General features: G+C 47.2%; 2 long non-coding RNA genes and 1 pseudogene across 2 annotated transcripts; 1 reads left to right on the top strand and 2 right to left on the bottom strand.

Annotated features, from left to right (window-relative positions):
* Nucleotides 1–1,026: 1,026 nt before the first annotated feature.
* Nucleotides 1,027–11,496, bottom strand: LOC120935859. Its single transcript, XR_005748543.1, has 3 exons — nt 11,456–11,496; nt 11,211–11,346; nt 1,027–1,044 (listed from the first exon to the last, which is right to left on the bottom strand). It is a non-coding gene; the product is annotated as an uncharacterized LOC120935859 (long non-coding RNA).
* Nucleotides 11,497–13,576: 2,080 nt separating this feature from the next.
* LOC120935862 lies at nt 13,577–15,211 on the bottom strand. The gene is made up of 3 exons (XR_005748546.1): nt 15,175–15,211; nt 14,984–15,084; nt 13,577–13,615 (listed from the first exon to the last, which is right to left on the bottom strand). It is a non-coding gene; the product is annotated as an uncharacterized LOC120935862 (long non-coding RNA).
* A 5,438-nt stretch (nt 15,212–20,649) lies between these two features.
* Nucleotides 20,650–20,804, top strand: LOC120938517 (annotated as a pseudogene).
* The last annotated feature ends 490 nt before the right edge of the window (nt 20,805–21,294 follow it).

Below are 21,294 nucleotides of genomic sequence, written 5' to 3'. Positions count from 1 at the left end.
GATACATCTGATGTGTGACAAGTTCTGATTTTCGTACAAAACCTTTCCCACACCTAGGACAGGAATGCAACTTCTCACCTGTGTGCAATCTCTGATGAACATTAAGGCTGGACTTATCTGAAAAACATTTCCCACACTCAGAACAGGAATATGGCTTCTCACCTGTGTGCAATCTCTGATGTATTTTAAGATTGGACTTCTGTGAAAAACATTTCCCACACTCAGGACAGGAATACGGCTTCTCACCTGTGTGAGATCTTTCATGCACCTTAAGTTTGGAGTGAACACGAAAACACTTCCCACAGTCAGAACAGGAAAATGGCTTCTCTCCCATGTGACACCTCTGATGTGTAACAAGTTCTGATGTTTGTACAAAACATTTCCCACACTCAGGACAGGAATGCGGCTTCTTGCTCGTGTGAGACTTCTGATGTAAGGAAAGATGGGAATTCTTTAAAAAACATTTTCCACACTCAGGGCAGGTATATGGCTTCTCTACACTGTGAGATCTCTGATGTTTGGAAAGATTGGACTTCACTGTAAAACATTTTCCGCACTCAGGACAAGCATGTGGCTTCTCACCTGTGTGAAACCTCTGATGTATTTGAAGATAGTACTTATGTGAAAAACATTTCTCACACTCAGGACAGGAATACGGCTTTTCTCCTGTGTGAGATTTCTGATGTCTGCAAAGATGGGACTTCTGTGAAAAACATTTCCCGCACTCATCACAGGAAAATGGCTTCTCCCCCGTGTGAGATCTTTTATGTGCATTAAGATCGTATTTATAACGGAAGCACTTCCCGCACTCAGTACAGGAAAACTTCTTCTCTGTTGGAAGGATGGCACCGTCCCTCACAGTCTGAGGTTCCTCAGGATAAGAGGAATACGATGGTCCATCTACACTGTGTGGTGCCGGATGGACATTTGAGGTAGTCGGGTTTTCTCCTGGACTATACTGTGTGATGTCCTCATCTTCTACTTTACAGTCTGGAGACAAAGTGAGACAATCCTCTGAGGTTTTCCTCATCTCCCGTCCATCTACTAAAATAGAAATAAAAAGATTATTACTAGACATGACCAGGACTCCGCCCACATCAGGCAGCTTTGTCTCTGAGGATTACAATTCCCCCCTCAAGGTAACTAGTAAATGGATCCTCTCATCTCCTACCAGTTCATTTCTTTATTCATGGACCTTAGTCAGAGAGTGAGGAAACAATGAGAACTGTCTTTTATAGGAGTGACAGTGATGAGGGGATTATAGGACGAGTGTCCCCACCCCCTCTATCACTCATTGCCATATTCCCAACACAAGAAGTCCTGCACTTCCTTATTTAGTCCATGATTTAGTCATGAATAACAGCGGGGCTGAGCCCCACCAGAGGTCAGAGAGTGAGGATGGGGGAGAACAACCAAGATGAAGACTGGACTGATCCTGAAGACCACCATCATTGGGTTATTGACTCCTCCCTCATTATCACTTTCTGTTTAAGGTTCCAAAGTTGAGGATGTTATCACATTATTATCAACATGTAATAGTCTGTGCTCCAATCAAATCATCAGATATAAAATGTCCAACTGGCAGGAAATGGGTGTAACAAAAGAGAATACATATTATGTGTATATATAGCAGTGGGTAGAGGGGAGAGAGCAGAAGTCAGGACTATGTAATGTACAACATATTGTATAAGATACAAGAGATAGGACTATATAGTAGGGTTGTCCCGATACCACTTTTTTAGGACCGAGTACAAGTACCGATACTTTTTTTCAAGTAGTCGCCGATACCGAATACCGATACTTTTTTTAAATGTGTCCCCAAATGCAGCCATGTCCCCCCCATATGCAGCCATGTCCCCCACATATGCAGCCATGTCCCTCTAGCCATGTCCCCCCCATATGCAGCCATGTCCCTCACATATGCAGCAATGTCCCTCTAGCCATGTCCCTCACATATGCAGCCATGTCCCTCTAGCCATGTCCCTCACATATGCAGCCATGTCCCTCTAGCCATGTCCCTCACATATGCAGCCATGTCCCTCTAGCCATGTCCCTCACATATGCAGCCATGTCCCTCACATATGCAGCCATGTCCCTCTAGCCATGTCCCTCACATATGCAGCCATGTCCCTCTAGCCATGTCCCTCACATATGCAGCCATGTCCCTCACATATGCAGCAATGTCCCTCTAGCCATGTCCCTCACATATGCAGCAATGTCCCTCTAGCCATGTCCCTCGATGCGGCGGCGCGATGCGGCGGCAGCGGCGGGGGGGGGGGGAAGGGGGGGGAAAGTATTCTATTTAGGTATCGGGGGTATTTGCGCGAGTACGAGTACTCCCGCAAATACTCGGTATCGGTCCCGATACCGATACTGGTATCGGTATCTGGACAACCCTACTATATAGTATCAGAATTATGTAATGTACAACATAGAATATATAGTGCAGGGGTCAGGAGTATGTAATGTACAACATAGAGCAGGGTTAGGCATCCTATGAGAGGTGAAGTTCTACCAGGACAACGTGGAAGAGATCAAAGATCACTGGGTGGCACAGACTTTTGTTTTAAATAACTATCAAGCCCCCAAAGGTCAGTAGTATGTAGAGCATTGTACAGAGGTCAGTAGGATGTAGGGCAGTGTATAGAGGTCAGTATGATGTAGGGTAGTGTACAGAGGTCAGTAGTAGGTAGGTGTCAGGGAAATGCTGGCCAGCACATGCACACTAGGAATCACGCAATGCGAATGCATATGCGCATGGGCCTTTAACATTGGCTTCAAATGGCATATATAAGGATGACAATTGCACTGGGGCCTTTGCTGTCTGAGCTGCAGCCTTCCCCTGTATTCTGTGCCTATCCTTGATCTTGTTGACCTGGCTTTTTCCTGACTATCCTGATTATCTCCAAACTTGACCCCGGCTTGTTCTGACTCTGCTATTCTGATTGATCTGGTGCTAACCTCTGCCTGAACTTTGACTATTCTCTGCCTAACACCTTGCTGTATCTGCCTTCCTGTGTATGACCCTGGCTTGTCTGACTCTGCACCAGTCTCCTCATCCCTGCACCCGCAGTCCACCTGCATCTGCAACACCTGGCACCCATGTCATCTCGGCATCCGAGTGAACCAGCACCTGCTGCTTCTACTTCTACCTGCTTCTCCTATATACCTACTAACAGAACACTGCAGGCACTCCTACCCCACTGCACTCTCGCGGCTGCTGTTGCAACCTCAGTGCTCCTTGAACTTGGGCTGTACGAGAGGCCTTCCTCTGCTCGTCAGACTCTGTCTGAAGGTACGTGACAGTAGGGCAGTGTACAGAGGTCAGTAGGATGTAGGGCAGTGTACAGAGCTCAGTAGTATGTAAGGCAGTGTACAGAGCTCAGTAGTATGTAAGGCAGTGTACAGAGCTCAGTAGTATGTAAGGCAGTGTACAGAGCTCAGTAGTATGTAAGGCAGTGTACAGAGGTCAGTAGTAGGTAGAGTAGCTTACAGAGGTCAGTAGTAGGCAGGGCGGTGTACAAAAGTCAATAATAGGTAGGGCAGTGTACAGAGGTCAGAAGTAGGTAAGGCAGTGTACTGAGGTCAGTAGTAGGTAGAGCAGTGTACAGAGGTCAGAAGTAGGTAAGGCAGTGTACAGAGGTCAGTAGTTTTTAGGGCAGTGTACAGAGGTCAGTAGTAGGTAGGGTGGTGTACAATGTCAGTAGCATGCATGTGGGACAGTGCACAGAGGTCAGTAGTATGTAGGACAATGTACAGAGGTCAATATGATGAAGAGCAGTGTACAGAGGTCAGTATAATGTAAGGCAGTGTACAGAGTACAGTAGTAGGTAGATCATGTACAGAGGTCAGTAGTATGTAGGGCAGCGTACAGAGGTCAGTAGTATGTAGGGCAGTGTACAGAGGTCAGTAGTAGGTAAGGTAGTGTACAGAAGTCAGTAGTAGGTAGGTCAGTAGAATGTAGGGCAGCGAACAGAGGTCAGTAGGATGTAGGGCAGCGAACAGAGGTCAGTAGGATGTAGGGCAGCGAACAGAGGTCAGTAGGATGTAGGGCAGCGAACAGAGGTCAGTAGGATGTAGGGCAGCGAACAGAGGTCAGTAGGATGTAGGGCAGCGAACAGAGGTCAGTAGGATGTAGGGCAGCCAACAGAGGTCAGTAGGATGTAGGGCAGCCAACAGAGGTCAGTAGGATGTAGGGCAGCCAACAGAGGTCAGTAGGATGTAGACCAGTGTACAGAGGTCAGTAGGATGTAGACCAGTGTACAGAGGTCAGTAGGATGTAGGGCACTGTACAGAGGTCAGGTGGGTAGAGCAATGTACAGGGGTCAGTAGTAGGTAGGGCAGTGTACAGAGGTCATTAGTAGGTAGGGCAGTGTACAGAGGTAGGTCTGCGAGTGCACGTAGGTCCGAAAGTACCTGTGTATTGTCTTGTTGAGTAGTAATGTCAGGAAGCTAGTTGTTAGGTCATCTGGACAGGGTATAATCCCCAATCCTCATTAAATTACTAGGTACGATGCCCGACGGGCGTGGAGAGGTGACTCGTGTACATTTTGCGGCATGTATGCCTTCCATTGATCATCCGATCGAAGGCAGATACTGCTGTGCAAAATGTAAGCACATTGTTTCCCTGGAATCCCAGGTTCTGAAACTGGGGAAGCAACCGTCAGCACTGAGAAGACCCTCCATACTAAAGGAGAGCTGGGAACGTACCCGGCAGGGGCAAACACAGAGGCGCGTGGAGACAAAGAGATGCAGGCACTAGAAAATAGTAGATGGGTGACAGTTGGGAATGATAGAGGGGGAAGTGCCAGGGGGGCTGATCCAGGGCTGCAGCATCCCAATAAGTACGATCCATTGAGTGACATTGGTGAAACCAGTCAGGGACCAGCACTGCTGGAGCTGAGGGACTCTCCTAGCTGCCAGGGGAAGAACTCCTCCAGTGAGATTAGGGGGGAAGCAAAGGGAAAGGAAAGCCAGATTCTGGTGGTAGGGGACTCAATTCTTAGAAGGACAGAGAGGGCAATCTGTAACAAAGACCTAAAGCGCCGAACTGTATGTTGTCTGCCGGGCGCTCGGGTTCGGCAAATCACGGATCTGGTGGACAGATTACTGGGAGGGGCTGGGGAAGACCTGGCTGTCATGGTGCACACTGGCACCAATGACAAAGTCAGAGGCAGATGGAGTGTCCTAAAGAACGATTTTAGGGACTTGGGAGCTAAATTGAAAAGGACCTCCAAGGTGGTATTCTCAGATATACTACCGATACATTGAGCCACACCAGAAAGGCAGAGGGAGATCAGGGAAGTAAACAAGTGGCTGAAGATCTGGTGTAGTAAGGAGGGGTTTGGGTTCCTGGAGGACTGGGCCGACTTCTCAGTCGATAACCAGTAGTATGAAAGGGACTGGACTGCACCCAAATGAGGAGGGTGCAGATTGGCTGGCAATGAAGATGGCCAAAAAGTTAGAGGGGTTTTAGATAGTCCGCACGGAACATATTCCAGAGGGTAGTATTGAGGGCATTAGTGGTAGGGTAACCAAAGCACATAAACCCAAGGTAAGTATAGTAGCAATTCCTAGTTTCAATCTCGGAACACCCAATAAGATGATAGTATATGACCGGTCTAAACTATGTGGCATGTTCACCAATGCCAGGAACAACAAAACGAGAGAAAAAGTTCCCCCAAAGAAGACCAAAATTAGAACACTATGGAAAAAACAATGTATTTTATTGAGTAGAAAAAATATATAGTGCAACAAAAAACATATAGAAAATGGCAGATAAACAGAGTGGTATCACAGTTAAAAAAGACAACTTTGTCAATTAAAATCAGGGGAATCGCAGCCAGGGCTGTGGAGTCTGAGTCGAGGAGTCGGGGGAAATTTTGGGTACCTGGAGTCGGAGTCGGCAAACAATGCACCGACTCCGACTCCTACTAAATTTAGATTGGAATTAAAAAAAAAAAAAAAGCAAGTTTAAATGTCCCAATTCACAAAAAGTTATAATTAATGACTTCTCTACTGTAAGAATAAAGACCAATGCATGCAGTGCCTCACGTAACCGCAAAACGAACACGTTAAGTGACCGTGAAGAAGCATGCTTTTCATGTGCTTCACTATATGGCACGCAACGCACAATTAGGAGCGGCAATACTTATACTTTCCATAGTGTTGTGTTCTGCTTTTACAGGGAACGCATGTTAGAGAACCAGTAAGTGTCCAAATAAAAAAATTCCAACAGGAGTTTTATAAAGCACTAAAAGAAGTTGAAAAGTATGATCGCTCATCAAAACTTACTGTTGAAGAAGCCATCCTTGTTTATCCAGAGATCGTTAGTGATGTGGCCAGAATAGTTACTGCAATGCCACCCACCCAAGTCAGTGTCGAAAGATTATTTTCAGCCCTAAAAATAATAAAGTCTGACTTAAGAGCCTCTATGAAAGAGGATCTGGCAGAGGCAATTCTCTTCCTTAGAACTCTACATTGAATTGATTTGCATTTGCTAAGCGTATAACTACATTTCAAGATTAATATAAACCATTTCTAGGTTTTACAGATTTTGTTTTTGGTTCATTATAGATAAGCTTTGTTTTTGTTCTAAAACAACCAAATAATGTGGTTTGTATTTTTGAACTGGTAAAGATCCTGTTCCTGATGTTTATGCCTGCTGCTACTATCCAGCCACTTGATTGATTAAAGGGTCACTAAAGGAAAAAAAATGTTGCCTAAAATTAATGTCTGCAAGGTAGACAGACAGAACAGTGTAATGATTCTGTTAAAAAACGAGTAAATACCAATAAATTCCTTCATCTATATTACCTCCGGCATTCTAGTTTCTGTTCTCTCATTCACTTCCTGGTTTGCATCGTTTGTTCATGTAAGAACTACATTTCCCAGTATGAATTGTGGCACGCCCAGTAATTCACACCTCCTTGAAGTCTCTAACATGTAGAGAGCGTCCTGCCACACAGATGTAGTTTCCAGGAGGGGGCAAGCACGTCACTGACCACCGCAATAAAGCCTCCCATCACGGTGGTCAGTAAAATCAGACAAGCAGGAAGTGAACAGAACAGAGAAGAAATAGAGCAACTTCTGAGCAAAAACGAACAATGAGGAAGTGAAAAGAGGAATGTCTGCAGGTAAAGGATGCTTATTATGAAGAAAAAAAAATTCCTTTACAACCCCTTTAATATTTTTTTTTTTTATAAAACTTTGTTTTCATTGTGTTTGTCTTTTGCTTAAACTGTGCAATACAGTAGACTGTTGGCTTCCCAGCCAGTAGTCCTGTGGTAGGTTGCGTTTCTTTCCCTCAAGGAATGTATAAAATACATTCGCATATTAATACAGAGGAGTCGGAGTCGGGGAGTCGGAAGTACATAAAACTGAGGAGTCGGAGTCGGAACATTTATCTACCGACTCCACAGCCCTGATCGCAGCTGCGCATCACACATGCATAATGCCAGGAGCCTGGCAGACAAGATGGGTGAACTAGAGATACTGTTGTACGAGGAGATTTGGATTTTGTGGGAATTTCAGAGACCTGGTTCAACAGCTTTCGTGATTGGCTGGCAACCATTCAAGGGTATACCCTTTATCGCAAGGATAGAGAGGGTAAAAAAAGGGGGAGGAGTATGCCTATATATCAAGAATAATGTACAAGTGAAATACTGGGAGTATGCTATAGGCCCCCTAACCTGAGGGAGGAGGTGGAGACAGACCCCCTATCACAATTTGGATTAGCAGCAAGGATGGGAAGTGTTATCATAATAAGGGATTTTAATTATCCAGACATAGACTGGGCGGAGGGAACCACGCATTCGTCTAAGGCTCGCCAGTTCCTTAATGTCTTGCAGGACATTTTTGTGGGTCAGATGATAGACACACCAACTAGATCTACTGGATCTAATGATTACCAACAATACAGACCTTATCACAGATGTGGAAATACGGGGCAATTTAGGTAATGACGATCACAGGTCAATTAGCTTCAGTATAAATCACACAAATAGGAAAGATATTAATTGAGATAAAGTCTTAGGAACAAAGAACACGGAGAAGAGATGGGTTTGCTTTAAGAGCATTAAAAGCATATTAAATAAGGGCATTGGCCAATGCATCCCATTGGGTAATACATTTAAAAGAGCGAACAAAAGTCCTGGATGGCTTAACTTCAATGTAAAAATGCATATAAAAGCAAAGGAGAAGGCCTTCAAAAAATACAAGGTTGAGAGATCATCATCAGCATTCAGACTTTATAAAGAATGCAACAAGAAATGTAGGGGTGCAATTAGGGCGGCTAAGATAGAACACGGAAGACACATAGCAGAGCAGAGCAAAAAAATCCCAAGAAATTATTTAAAGGGTTTGTAAAGGAAAATTGTATTTTTTTTTAAATAACAAACATGTCATACTTACCTCCACTGTGCAGTTAGTTTTGCACAGAGTTCCCCCGATCCACAGCCATAGCCGCTCGCTGTATCACTCGGCCCCGCCGCGTCACTGGATGTGATTGACAGCAGCGCCAGCCAATGGCTGCGCTGCTCTCAATCCATTCGTGCTAGCCAATTAGCGGCCAGGCTGAACGGCCAAGAGAATATCGGGACTGCGCGGGATATTCGAGGGGTCAGGTAAGTATAACGGGGCTTGGGGGGGGGGGGGATATCAGATGTTTTTTCACCTTAATGCATAGATTGCATCAAGGTGAAAAAACATTTTCCTTTACAACTCCTTTAAGTACTGTATGTAAACAGTAAAAAAGGGAGGACAGACCATATTGGCCCCATAAAGAATGAGGAAGGACATCTGGTTACAAAGATGGCAAAGGTATTGAATGTATTCTTCTTCTCAGTCTTCATGAGGGAATCGGGGGCTTCAGTAACCAAAACTGCAGTGTTTATCATCATGACACATCACCGAAAGCATCTCCATGGTTAAGAGAGGACAGAATTAAAATTAGACTTGGGAAACTTAACATTAATCAATCACCGGGAGCAGATGGCTTGCACCCGAGGGTACTTAGGGAACTCAGTCAAGTAATTGCCAGACCATTGTTCCTAATTTTTACTGACAGTCTACTGACTGGAATGGTACAAGCTGATTGGAGAAAAGCCAATGTAACATCAATATTCAAAAAGGGCCCAAAATACATCCCTGGGAATTACAGACTAGTTAGCCTAACATCAATAGTATGTAAGCTGTTGGAGGGGATGATAAGGGACTATATACAAGATTTTAGTAATGAGAACGGTATCATTAGCAGTAATCAGCATGGATTCATGAGGAATCATTCTTGCCAAACCAATCTATTAACCTTCTATGAGTACATGGATTGAAAACTGGCTACAAGGGCGAGTTCAAAGGGTGGTGATAAATGGGGAATACTCGGAATGGTCAGGGGTGGGAAATGGGGTCAGCCAGGGTTCTGTGCTGGGACCAATCCTGTTTAATTTGTTCATAAAACGACCTGGAGGATGGGGTTAGCAGTTCAATCTCTATATTTGTGGACGATACCAAGCTAAGCAGGGCAATAACTTCTCCGCAGGATGTGAAAACCTTGCAAAAAGATCTGAACAAATTAATGGGATGGGCAACTACATGGCAAATGAGGTTCAATGTAGAAAAATTTAAAATAATGCATTTGGGTGACAAAAATATGAAGGCAATCTACTCACTGGGGGATCTAGGATGGAAAAGGACCTGGGGGTTCTTGTAGATGATAGGCTGAGCATTGGCATGCAAAGCCAAACTGCTGCTAACAAAGCAAACAGAATATTGGGATGTATTAAAAATGGGTTTAACTCCAGAGATAAAATAATTCTCCCACTCTACAAGACTCTGGTCCGTCACGCACCTAGAGTATGTTGTCCAGTTCTGGGAACCGGTCCTCAGGAAGGATGTACTGAAAATGGAGTGCAAAGAAGGGTAATAAAGCTAATAAAGGGTCTGCAGCATATTAGTTATGAACGTATTCTCTCTGGAGAAGAGACTCTTGAGAGGGGATATGATTTACAAATACCGTACTGGTGACCCCACAATAGGGATAAAACTTTTTTGTGGAAGGGAGTTTAATAAGACACGTGGCCAATCATTAAAATTAGAAAAGAGGTTTAACCTTAAACTACGTAGAGGGTTCTTTACTGTAAGAGTGGCAAGGATGTGGAATTTCCTTTTCACAGGTGGTGGTCTCAGTGGGGGCCATCGATAGTTTTAAGAAACTATTAGATAAGCACCTGAACGACCACAACATACAGGGATATACAATGTAATACTGACATATAATCACACACATTTGATGGACTTGTGTCTTTTTTCAACCTTACCTACTATGAGGTCAGTAGGATGTAGGGCAATGTACAGAGGTCAGTAGGATGTAGACCAGTGTACAGAAATCAGTAGTAGGTAGGGTAGTGTACAGAGGTCAGTAGGATGTAGGGCAATGTACAGAGGTCAGTAGGATGTAGGGCAGTGTACAGAGGTCAGTAGGATGTAGGGCAATGTAGTAGTGGTGTGTGTAGTAGGGCAGATGATAGGAGTGAGCAGGAGAGAGACTAGCAAAACAGAGAACCAGGTGTCTACAAGGTAAATTACATGGGGTCAGCAGGGCAGTGTATGGGGGGTCAGAAAAGCATAGTACAGGGGGGTCTGGTTTGCACAGCGCAGGGGGGTCAGGAGGGATGTTGCAGGAGGTCTGGAAGGCACAACGCAGGGGAATCTGGCGGGCATGGTACTGGGGGATTTTAAGGGCACACACAGTGGGGTCTGGGGGGCACAGCACAGAGAAGTATGGAGGGCACGGTACAGGGGAGGGGGTCTGGAGAGTAAAAAACTAAAAGGTCAGGAAAGCTATTGTGGCACAACTGACTGTTCTGGTGCTCTGATCCCCACTGGCCCTCGTCTTTGGTCAAATGATGCCACCTACTTTACTGGAGAGGAGGGCAGGCAGGGATAAGAACACTGCACTCAGGGCTGAAAGAGCCTGAACTAGCTGGCAGTTAAGCCCCATAATCTCCATAAATCCAGTCTAGATACATAAATTGTGTCTGCAGCACAGAGAAGGAAGATTATCCGAGAGAAATACAGGAATACAGGACGGGGAACACAGCTCAGGAAAGTGACCAGGGGATCACAGGTTGATATCACCCAGTCCCCGCCCTACTCTGGACCAATCAGTGAGCAGTATGGGTGGAGGAATGGATTTAGTGTTAATGACCCACCTGTGCTGATCTCTGTAGAAGTGTCCTTCTCTATAAATGTCCCCGTTATTCCATCCTCCTCCACAGACTGCTGATCATTCCTCACATATTTCTCTTCTTCTTCCTCCTTAACCTCAACCTTTATAACATTTTCACCCTAAACCAGGAAAATCAGAAAAAATATTATATGTAAAATATAAGCTCACATACAAAAATCCACACATCATCTCTACGAGTCCATGTTCTAGATACTCTGACCCACCAACCTTGTAATGGTGAGGGATGGTGTGACCTTCCTGTGTGTAATCCCGGGAATACAGAGGACGGGGACATCTCTCTGGTGGGTTCCTGGTATTAGGTGGCTCCATCATATCCTTGTGTCCTTCTGAAAACTCCTCCATCACTCCATACTCCTCATCCTCCTCTTTATACTCTTCTTTAACAACAATATTATCATCCCCGAGGTTTCCACTCTGAATAAAAAATAAAACATTAATTGAAACAATCATGCTGTGTATAAATCAGATCTACCAATAATTGTCACTCATCTACCTGATGATGGTGGGGGATGGTGTGACCTTCCTGTGTGGAATCCCGGGAATACAGAGGACGGGGACATCTCTCTGGTGGGTTTCTGTAGCTGGATGACTCCACCATGGTGTCCTGGTACAGATCTTTGTGTTCTTTTACAAATGCCAACTCCTTCATCACCCCGTCCTCATCATCCTCCTCTTTTATCTCTTCTTTAACCTCAACTTTAGAATCTCTCAGGTCTCCACTCTGAATATAGAATATAAATGACATCAATTGTAACAATGCAGATAATGTACAGATCCTAATGATACTATCAGTGATTGTTCCTCATCTACCCGATGATGGTGAGGGATGGTGTGACCTTCCTGTGTGGAATCCCGGGAATACAGAGGACGGGGACATCTCTCTGGTGGGTTCCTGGTATTAGATGGCTCCATCATATCCTTGTGTCCTTCTGAAAACGTATTCATCGCAACACACTCCTCATCCTCCTCTTTATACTCTTCTTTAACAACAATATTATAATCCCCGAGGTTTCCACTCTGAATATATAATAAAATATTCATTGTAACAAACATGCTTGTAAATAAATCAGAACTACCAATAATTGTCACTCATCTACCTGATGATGGTGAGGGATGGTGTGATCTTCCTGTGTGGAATCCCGGGAATACAGAGGACGGGGACATCTCTCTGGTGGGTTCCCATTACTGGATCCATCTGTAGGAAACACACACACTGACAGAATACATTGGCCCGGATTCACATACATTGGTGCATATTTATGCCGGCGTATCGAATATACGCTACGCCGACGCAGCGCAGAGAGGCAAGCCCCGAATTCACAAAGCACTTGCCTCCAAATCTACGCTGGGTTTCTTAGTCGTAACTCGTCGTAGGTGGAAGTGGGCGTGAGCTATGCAAATGAGGAGTGACCCCATGAAAATGATGGATTGAGCGTCATAAAGATACGAATAACGTACGGCGCATCCCAGTGCGCATGCTCAGAATCACGTTGAAACAACTGCCTAAGATACGTCGAATCACTGCCTACGACGTGAACGTAACCTACGCCTAGCCATATTCACGAACTACGTAAATGACGTAAAATACGACGGCTGTGTTCCCTGGTCTATACCTTTGCATGAGTTGCGCCTCCTATATGGGGAATAACTTTACGCCGGACGTAAGTCTTACGCAAACCGCATATAATATGCGCCGGGCGCAATTACGTTCGTGAATCGCTGTATTTCACTCATTTGCAGATTTGAATCGAAAATCAATGGGTGCAGCAGCGTAAATATGCACCCACGATACGCAGGCGTAGGAAAGTTACGTCGGTCGGATGCAGCCTATTTTCAGGCGTATCTTGGTTTCTGGTTCGGCGCATAGATACGACGGCGCACCTTTGTACTTACGACGGTGTATCTCAAGATACGTCGGTGTAAGTGCTTTGTGAATCCGGGCCATTGTTTCTATGTGTTTATCAGATGATGGGGGATCTAGGTGGAGCCTCCGTACTGCTCTCTCCTTTACAATAAAGTCTCCTCTTACCTGGTGATGTGAGGGGCGGCTGATTGTCCATCATGACGTCCTTGTAGAGATCCTTGTGTCCTTCTAAATACTCCCACTCCTCCATGGAGAAATAGACAGTGACATCCTGACACCTTATAGGAACCTGACACACACAATGATAGAGTCACCATCCAGACACATCCCTTGTCTGTTACTGGATAATGTCCCAGAATTCCCGGCACCGCTCACCTCTCCTCCATCATCTCTCTGATGACTTCTAGAATCTTCTTTGTATTTCTCTATTCTATCAGGGAGGGAGGTGGAGGCAATGTGATGGTCATATGATCTCCAGACTTCACAGGAGGAAAACTCTAGATCTGAACACAAATAGTAAAATCAAATAATATTCCCAGAATCCTCCTCTCCTCACCATTCAGGTCTTCATTTTATTAAAGTCTCACATCAGGCTGAGGTAAAATTAACCCACACAGGACCCCCACACTACGCAGGTTCAAAGCTTGCTGCAGGCATTCTGACTTAATTACATACAATGCAGGATCAATAGTCCCACTTTGCAAGTGAGGATACCAAGGGTCCGCCCACATCCTAAGAGCATCAGAAAAATCCAGAAGGAGGGACATTGGGGGGAGGAGCAGTAAGGTCAGTGTGATGTCATAGGATTCTCTGACTCTGGATGGAGGGACATTTGGATGGGGAGATTTAAAGGGACCCTCTATATGAGGATCCCATGAAAACCAAATTATTGTTCCTGGGTGTGTCCTACCTCTCCTAAACGGAAGAGTGAACTTTGACATTTACCATACAGAAAACTGTGAAAGTAAGCTCTCATGTGAGCACTGCAGGTCACGTGTCGAGGAACAAATAGGTAGATTCACGTAGAATGGCCTAAAATTAGGGCGGCGTAGCCTAGTCTTTTTAGGCTACACCGCCGTAAATTATTTAGGCAATTCGTGATTCTCAAACCACTTACCTTCAAATTTTCGGCGGCGTAGCCTAAAACGAGCGGGCGTAAGGGCGCCTAATTCAAATGACTGGGAGGGGGCGTGTAGTATGGAAATGAGGCTTGACCTCACGTTTTTTTTAAGTTTTTTTACACTGCGCATGCGCCGGGCGACTACATTTCCCAGTGCGCATTGCGGCTAAGTTGACGCGTACGTAAACAACGTAAATCCCAATTTGCGGACGACTTGCTCAAACGACGTAAAAAATTCGAACCTCGCGGCGGGAACGGCGGCCATACTTAACATTGTTATTCCACCTCATAGGTGGAATAACTTTAGGCGGCCTATCGCATACGGAAACGACGTTAATCGACTGCGGCGGGCTCGCGTTCGTTCGGGAATCGTCGTGAATTCTCATTTACATAATCTAGGCCGGCCGCAATGTAAGCGCCACCTAGCGGTAAGCCAAAACATTGCAATCTGAAATAGGACGGCGCAAGCCGTCCTATCTTAGATATGTTTAAGTGTATCTCTGTTAGAGAATACGCTTAAACATAGGTCGGCTTAGATTTAGAGTTAGGCCGGCTTATCTGTAGATAAGCCGGCCTAACTCTTTGTGAATCTACCTAAGAGTGTAAATACTAGACAAGAGGTGAAGCCGGGGTCACTACACAGAAAATCAATCCAAGGAAACAACAGGCAGGACGAGGAATAGCAAGAAGGAGCTCAGAGACCAATGAGAATATTGCTCAGCCAATGGGAGATTATCTCAGCATGACTTACATAATGAAGGCGATGAGGGGGAGGGGAGGAAGTCACTTAAAGTGACCATAGATACATGGAAATTCAGCTGGTTCAGCAGGGATCGGTCATATCATCATCTGCTGGAGATAAAAGACATCACAGTGACTATGGAGGAAGAGGACGGACATGACGGGGTTACTGGGTGTAAATAGAAAATAAGATCTTATTACCTCCTCTGCTGCCACTTCCAACAATGTCTTCTCTCTACTTCCTCCCGACTCACCTCTCACCCGCAACTTCCTGTATTCCATAGAGACTTCCTGTCTGGGTAGACGTGAGATCACCACCTTGTGGAGCTCAGAGGAACTGCAGCCCTATGTCTCGTAGTGTGTACACAGACTTTTGCTGTGTGTGTGTGTGTATGTACTGTATATCCTTATCAGGGCTTTTTTTCTGGGGGAACTTGGGGGAACTCAGTTCCACCACCTCTGGCTCAGACCCTTTGGTGCCTGCTCACCACAATCACTTGTAAACACAGAAGTCTGTTTTTTTGTGTTTACAAGTGACAGCTCTGCACTCTGTGTGTAACCCCCCTGAACTCTGCACTCTGTATGTAATGTAACCCTGGTATTTAATGCCCCTTTAAGACCCTTCTACTGTTTGTGAAAACTGAACAGGGTCATTGTTGAGTTCCTGCACCTATTTTCTGAGAAAAAAAGCTCTGATCCTTATAGATGGGTCATCTCCACTCCCACCAAGGGGGATATAAATATATTACTGCTCGGGGGAGACATTTTGGCCCCTTTGATTTTGCAGTAAAATTTATGTCAGATTTAGTCATGTAGAACAGGGGTGGCAAACTCAAATTCATCGGGGGCCGCATCAGCAGTATGGTTACCCTCAAAGGGCCAGGTGCGCTACGTATACAGTGCATGGGTCAGGATTGCGCTACGTATACAGTACAGGGGTCAGGATTGCGCTACGTATACAGTACAGGGGTCAGGATTGCGCTACGTATACAGTACAGGGGTCAGGATTGCGCTACGTATACAGTACAGGGGTCAGGATTGCGCTACGTATACAGTACAGGGGTCAGGATTGCGCTACGTATACAGTACATGGGTCAGGATTGCGCTAAGTACACAGTGCATGGGTTCAAGATTGCGATAAGTACACAGTGCATGGGTCAAGATTGTGCTAAGTACACAGTTCAGGGGTCAGGATTGCGCTACGTACACAGTGCATGGGTCAGGATTGTGCTAAGTACACAGTGCATGGGTCAGGATTGTGCTAAGTACACAGTGCATGGGTCAGGATTGCGTAAAGTACACAGTGCATGGGTCAGGATTGGGCTAAGTACACAGTTCAGGGGTCAGGATTGCGCTAAGTACACAGTTCAGGGGTCAGGATTGCGCTACGTACACAGTGCATGGGTCAGGATTGTGCTAAGTACACAGTGCATGGGTCAGGATTGTGCTAAGTACACAGTTCAGGGGTCAGGATTGCGCTACGTACACAGTGCATGGGTCAAGATTGCGCTAAGTACACAGTGCATGGGTCAGGATTGTGCTAAGTACACAGTGCATGGGTCAGGATTGCGCTACGTACACAGTTCAGGGGTCAGGATTGCGCTACGTACACAGTGCATGGGTCAGGATTGCGCCTAAAAATTACTCACATCTGTACTCTCTCCTACCTTCCTACCTGGACCAGCTCTGGTACCTCCCTGTATAGGTGGCTCCCTCCCTTTGTATTGGGCTATTGTACCTTTTTTTTTTATTGGGCTATAGTGGTACCATCCCTCTATGGGCGAATCTCCTGTGTTATCAGTACTTTGCTTTTTTTTTTTTTTTCACCATAACTGTAAAATAGCAGCACACAGTTTATCAAGAAGAGCCACAGGACGCAGCCCGCTGGATGGGGGGGAAAAAATGCCCAAAAAACTGCCAACAATCTCTGCCACTATGAACAGTCAGAGGCATGCAAAAAAGCCGGTGCATTGCCATGAAATGTGATTTGCCATGAAATGTGATGGTCCGCCTCCATCACATCCTATTGGCTCACTCCTGTCACGTGACAGTCTCAGCTAGGCTATCATAGGGAGAGGATCTCCTCTCCCTGTGATAGCTGAACCTGCACGGAGCTGTTAGCGTAGACCTGTATGCGCAGTACTAAATTTAGTTTACTCGCGCACCCAGGGAGGTCAACCCCCGTGCAGTTCTTCAAAGGGCTAAGAGAGAGGAGAGGGGGGCAGGCAGATGGGAGGCTGCTCCATTATACACTCACTGCAACACAGGCTGCTCCTCACAGAGCTGTGCATATCACACTGGCTTCTCCTTCCTAACAGTATATGTAATATGTTACACCACAAGCCCAACACTACTGCACTGCCTGCTCCCAGTTGTGCATGATGTATATACCTCGACACACAGCCTGAGGGGCTTTCTCCTGCCTCATATAGCACCAGCTCCGTGCAGGTTCAGCTATCACAGGGAGAGGAGATCCTCTCCCTATGATAGCCTAGCTGAGACTGATGACGTTTAACTATGTCACGTGACAGGAGTGAGCCAATAGGATGTGATGGAGGCGGACCATCACATTTCATGGCAAATCTCAATTCATGGCAATGCACCGGCATCGCTGGCTGGAAGCACTGGGGAGGCGGGGTGGAGGTGGAGACGGGGCGATGGTGGAGGCGGAGACACACTCAGGAGCTCTGCCTCTTCATACACGCTCAGGGAAACGACATACAGTACATATTACACACACAGCACAAGGCCGTGTTCACACTACAAGATGTTTCTCCGGGGTGCAGTTCCTCTGAGCGCCACAAGGTGGTGATCTCACCGCTACCAAGACAGAAAGTCTCTATGGAAAACAGACAGGAAGTGATGTCAGGTACTGACAGAAAGTTCCATTTGGTAGGACATAGAGAGAAGACATTGCTGAATCTGGGGACAGAGGAGGTAATATGTAGATTAACCCCATTCAGGGGGAGGGGGGTCAGTCGATGATTAATATATCTTTCTTTTAAAGCTGGCCATACATGGTTCAGTTTTATCGTTTATCCAGAGGCCTGAGTGAAAAAAACTGAAGCGATTCCCCACTCCAATGAATCCTCCACACTGCACCAGGTTCGAAACTAGGGGGGCCGCCTGCCCCAGATGGCACCTCTAGGGGGGTGCCGCCCCTACCCACACTGGGAACCGTTGCTCTAAGTGTGTCACTGCTGCCTGATCAAGTGGACAGACAGGTCTCCCTCCTAGTCCTGCCCAGTGTTCAAACAGCCTATGTCTTTTCTGAGTGAGGCATCCCAGAGAAGAGGAGGCTTCAAAGAAGGCCCTGACTAGAGGGGTGCAGAGGAGGCCCTGGGCTGGGGGGTGAAGTGAAGGCCCTGGGCCGAGGGGGGGTGCAGAGGAGGCCCCGGACTGGGGGTGGGTTAAAGGAGGCCCTAGACTGGAGGGTGCAGTGGAGGCCCTGGGCTGATGGGGGTTGTAGAGGAGGCCTTGGGCTGATGGGTAGGTGCAGAGGAGGCCTTGGGCTGGGAAATTCAGAGGAGGCCTTGGGCTGGGGAGTGTGGAGGAGGCCCTGGGCTGGAGAGTGCGGAGGAGGCCCTGGGCTGGGGGTGCAGAGGATGCCCTGGCCTGGGGAGGGGGAGCACAGAGGAGACTCTGGACTTGGGGGATGCAGAGGAGGTCCTGGGCTGGGGGGGTTCAGTGAAGGCCCTGACATGGGGGGTGGTGCAAAGGACCCTGGACTTGGGGGATGCAGAGTAGGTACTGGGCTGGAGGGGGGGTTGCAGAGGAGGCCCTGGACTGGGGGATGCTGAGGAGGCCCTTGACTTGGGGAGGGGGGTGCCGAGGAGGCCCTTGACTGGGGAGGGGGGGTGCTGAGGAGGCCCTTGACTGGGGAGGGGGGGGTTTGCCGAGGAGGCCCTTGATTGGGGAGGGGGGGGTTTGCCGAGGAGGCCCTTGACTGGGGAGGGGGGGGGTTTGCCGAGGAGGCCCCTCGACTTGGGGATGCAGAGGAGGCCCTGGACTTGGGGGTGCAGAGGAGGCCCTGGACTTGAAAAGTGGGGTTGATAAAGGACCTGAATTCAAAAAGCAGGGTGCAGAGGAGGCCCTGGACTAGAGGGTATACACAAAAATTGGGTGATATGGCGCACTCTGGTTAAGGCTCAATGCAAATGAGAATGTATTGGGGTGGGGGGACCAGGGGAATAACAACAGTACTGTATAGGGATATTAGTCCATGTAAAGTTCGGTGTAATAAGTGGATAACTGTCCAAAGAAGGCTGCCAGTTCTAAAAGTTATAGAAGTAAAAAGAACTCTGAAATTTAAAGGGAATGGAGAACAGTGCCCTCTAAGTGCAGTAATTTGCATTTTAATAAAAGAAAATATAGTAGATTGCACTCACAGGGTTGTGGTGATAACAGGCATGATAGGTTTTCATCCGCTCCGATTACCGGGTGGAAAGGGAGAGAGGGCAGGTCTGGCGTCGCTGTTGTGGACGGTTGTCTGTGGTCCGGTCTGTGAGTGTTATGCAAGCAAGGCATGCCTGTGTATAAAAATTCCACTACTCAATATGGCCGCTACCCAAGCCTGAGGAAGGAATACGCATATTTCGAAAAGTGAGCACCGCCCCGCTGACTGGAAGTGATGTCATCCAAAGTGCACCGCTGATCGAGTCTCATCCATCCGGAAGCAATGTCACTATCCTTGTTGCCAGAGGACAGACCAGACCACGGACAACCGTCCACAACAGCGACGCCGGACCTGCCCTCTCTCCCTTTCCACCCGCTAATCTGAGCGGATGAAAACCTATCATGCCTGTTATCACCACAACCCTGTGAGTGCAATCTACTATATTTTCTTTTATTAAATGCAAATTACTGCACTTAGAGGGCGCTGTTCTCGTTTCCCTGGACTAGGGGGATGGGTGTAAAGGAGGCCATTGACTAGGAAATGGTATTTGGTGTGGCAAAGGCTCCTGGATAAGGGGGTACAAGAGAGATACTGGACTAGGTGAGGGGTGCCTGGAGGTCCCAGATTAGAAGAGGGGGTGTCTGGAGGCCCTGGACTAGGGCAGCAGGTGTCTAGAGGCCCTGGACTATGAGAGGGGGATCGTGAAGGCCCTCTAGAGTAGGAAGGAGGGTGCCTGAAGGAACTTCCAGCTTCACGTAGAAAGAAAGCCTGGATTTAACGCCTGGGCTGAGGAAGAGCCTGCCTGGGCCCTGGAGGGTGAGTTCATAACATAATTTGAGAAATGTATTAATTGTCGCAAGTAATGCCAAACAGGAGCAGAGAGACAGGTCGTGTGATAGAGTTATTAAAGGAGAAGTACAGCCAAACCCTCTGTGGTTGTACTCCTGTTGATCACATCAGTGCAGATTGTTTTGCACTCCTGTGACTCATTTTCAGCTGACAGTGGGCTTAAGCCTGCTTTAGGCTGATGTCACAGAGTCGGTCCAGGCTGGTGAAAGATCACACCCATATGGTTGGGATCTGCTCACATGCCTGGACCGGCACCCAGCTCAGCCTCTCAGCGAGCTGCTGAGAGCCTGAGCTGGCTACTTCCGCCCCCTCCACAGCTCAGTGTTTCAGTGAGGGGGGGGGGGGGGCAAAGCAGAGAGCCAGAGACTGACATCCACCAGCTCTGCTCAGGAAGCACTGAGAACCGAGTGATCGTGGTATTTGATTTCTCCGTTCTTACCTGGCAGGGCAGACACCATGATCATGAAGGTGGTTCTCCCACGGCGAGGCTCGGCCATTGCACTATGACCAGCACGGTCGTGGTGTCTTCCCTGCCGCTTTTCGGCCTTTTGGCTAGGATCGAGTGTGGTATCTGTTCTTATCAGTTGTCAGCGGAGTGCTGAAGCACCTCCTACATGGGGAGGGTGGATGCAATCCAATGACATCATTGCACCTGGAAGGATGGTTTCAGCAGGGACTACGCTGTGCTTCCCGACAGATACTGGGGGCCGGCCCATGGTTGAGTCTGAGCCATCTGGAAGGGTGCTCCTGGTGAGGATGGGTGCTGCGCTTGGTCTTGGTCTTTTTGCCGAGTTCTAGTCTGGCCTTCTGGCTGGCTGGTGTAAGTGCCATCTCTGTCAGCGATCCGGTAGGAGGAGCTGGTAATGCCCTGTGGTAAGATGGGGTAGGACCATGCAAATCCGCTGGGTTGACGGAGGGTCTGGAGGGGCTAGTATTGGTGGAGGCTGCTACCTGGGAAGCAGTTCACCCTAAGAAAACCTTGAAGGGCTCTCTAGCTGGCAGGGGTGGAGGGCTGCACTGGCCAGTCGGGGGGTTGGATATGGAACAAAAAGCCTATGGTGCATGTGCCCCTGGAG

This window comes from Rana temporaria, chromosome 4 (assembly GCF_905171775.1).
Source record: "Rana temporaria chromosome 4, aRanTem1.1, whole genome shotgun sequence".
In the NCBI taxonomy this organism is placed as follows: domain Eukaryota; kingdom Metazoa; phylum Chordata; class Amphibia; order Anura; family Ranidae; genus Rana; species Rana temporaria.
Note: the sequence above shows the minus strand (reverse complement) of the source record. Positions and strands in the feature narration are given on the sequence as shown.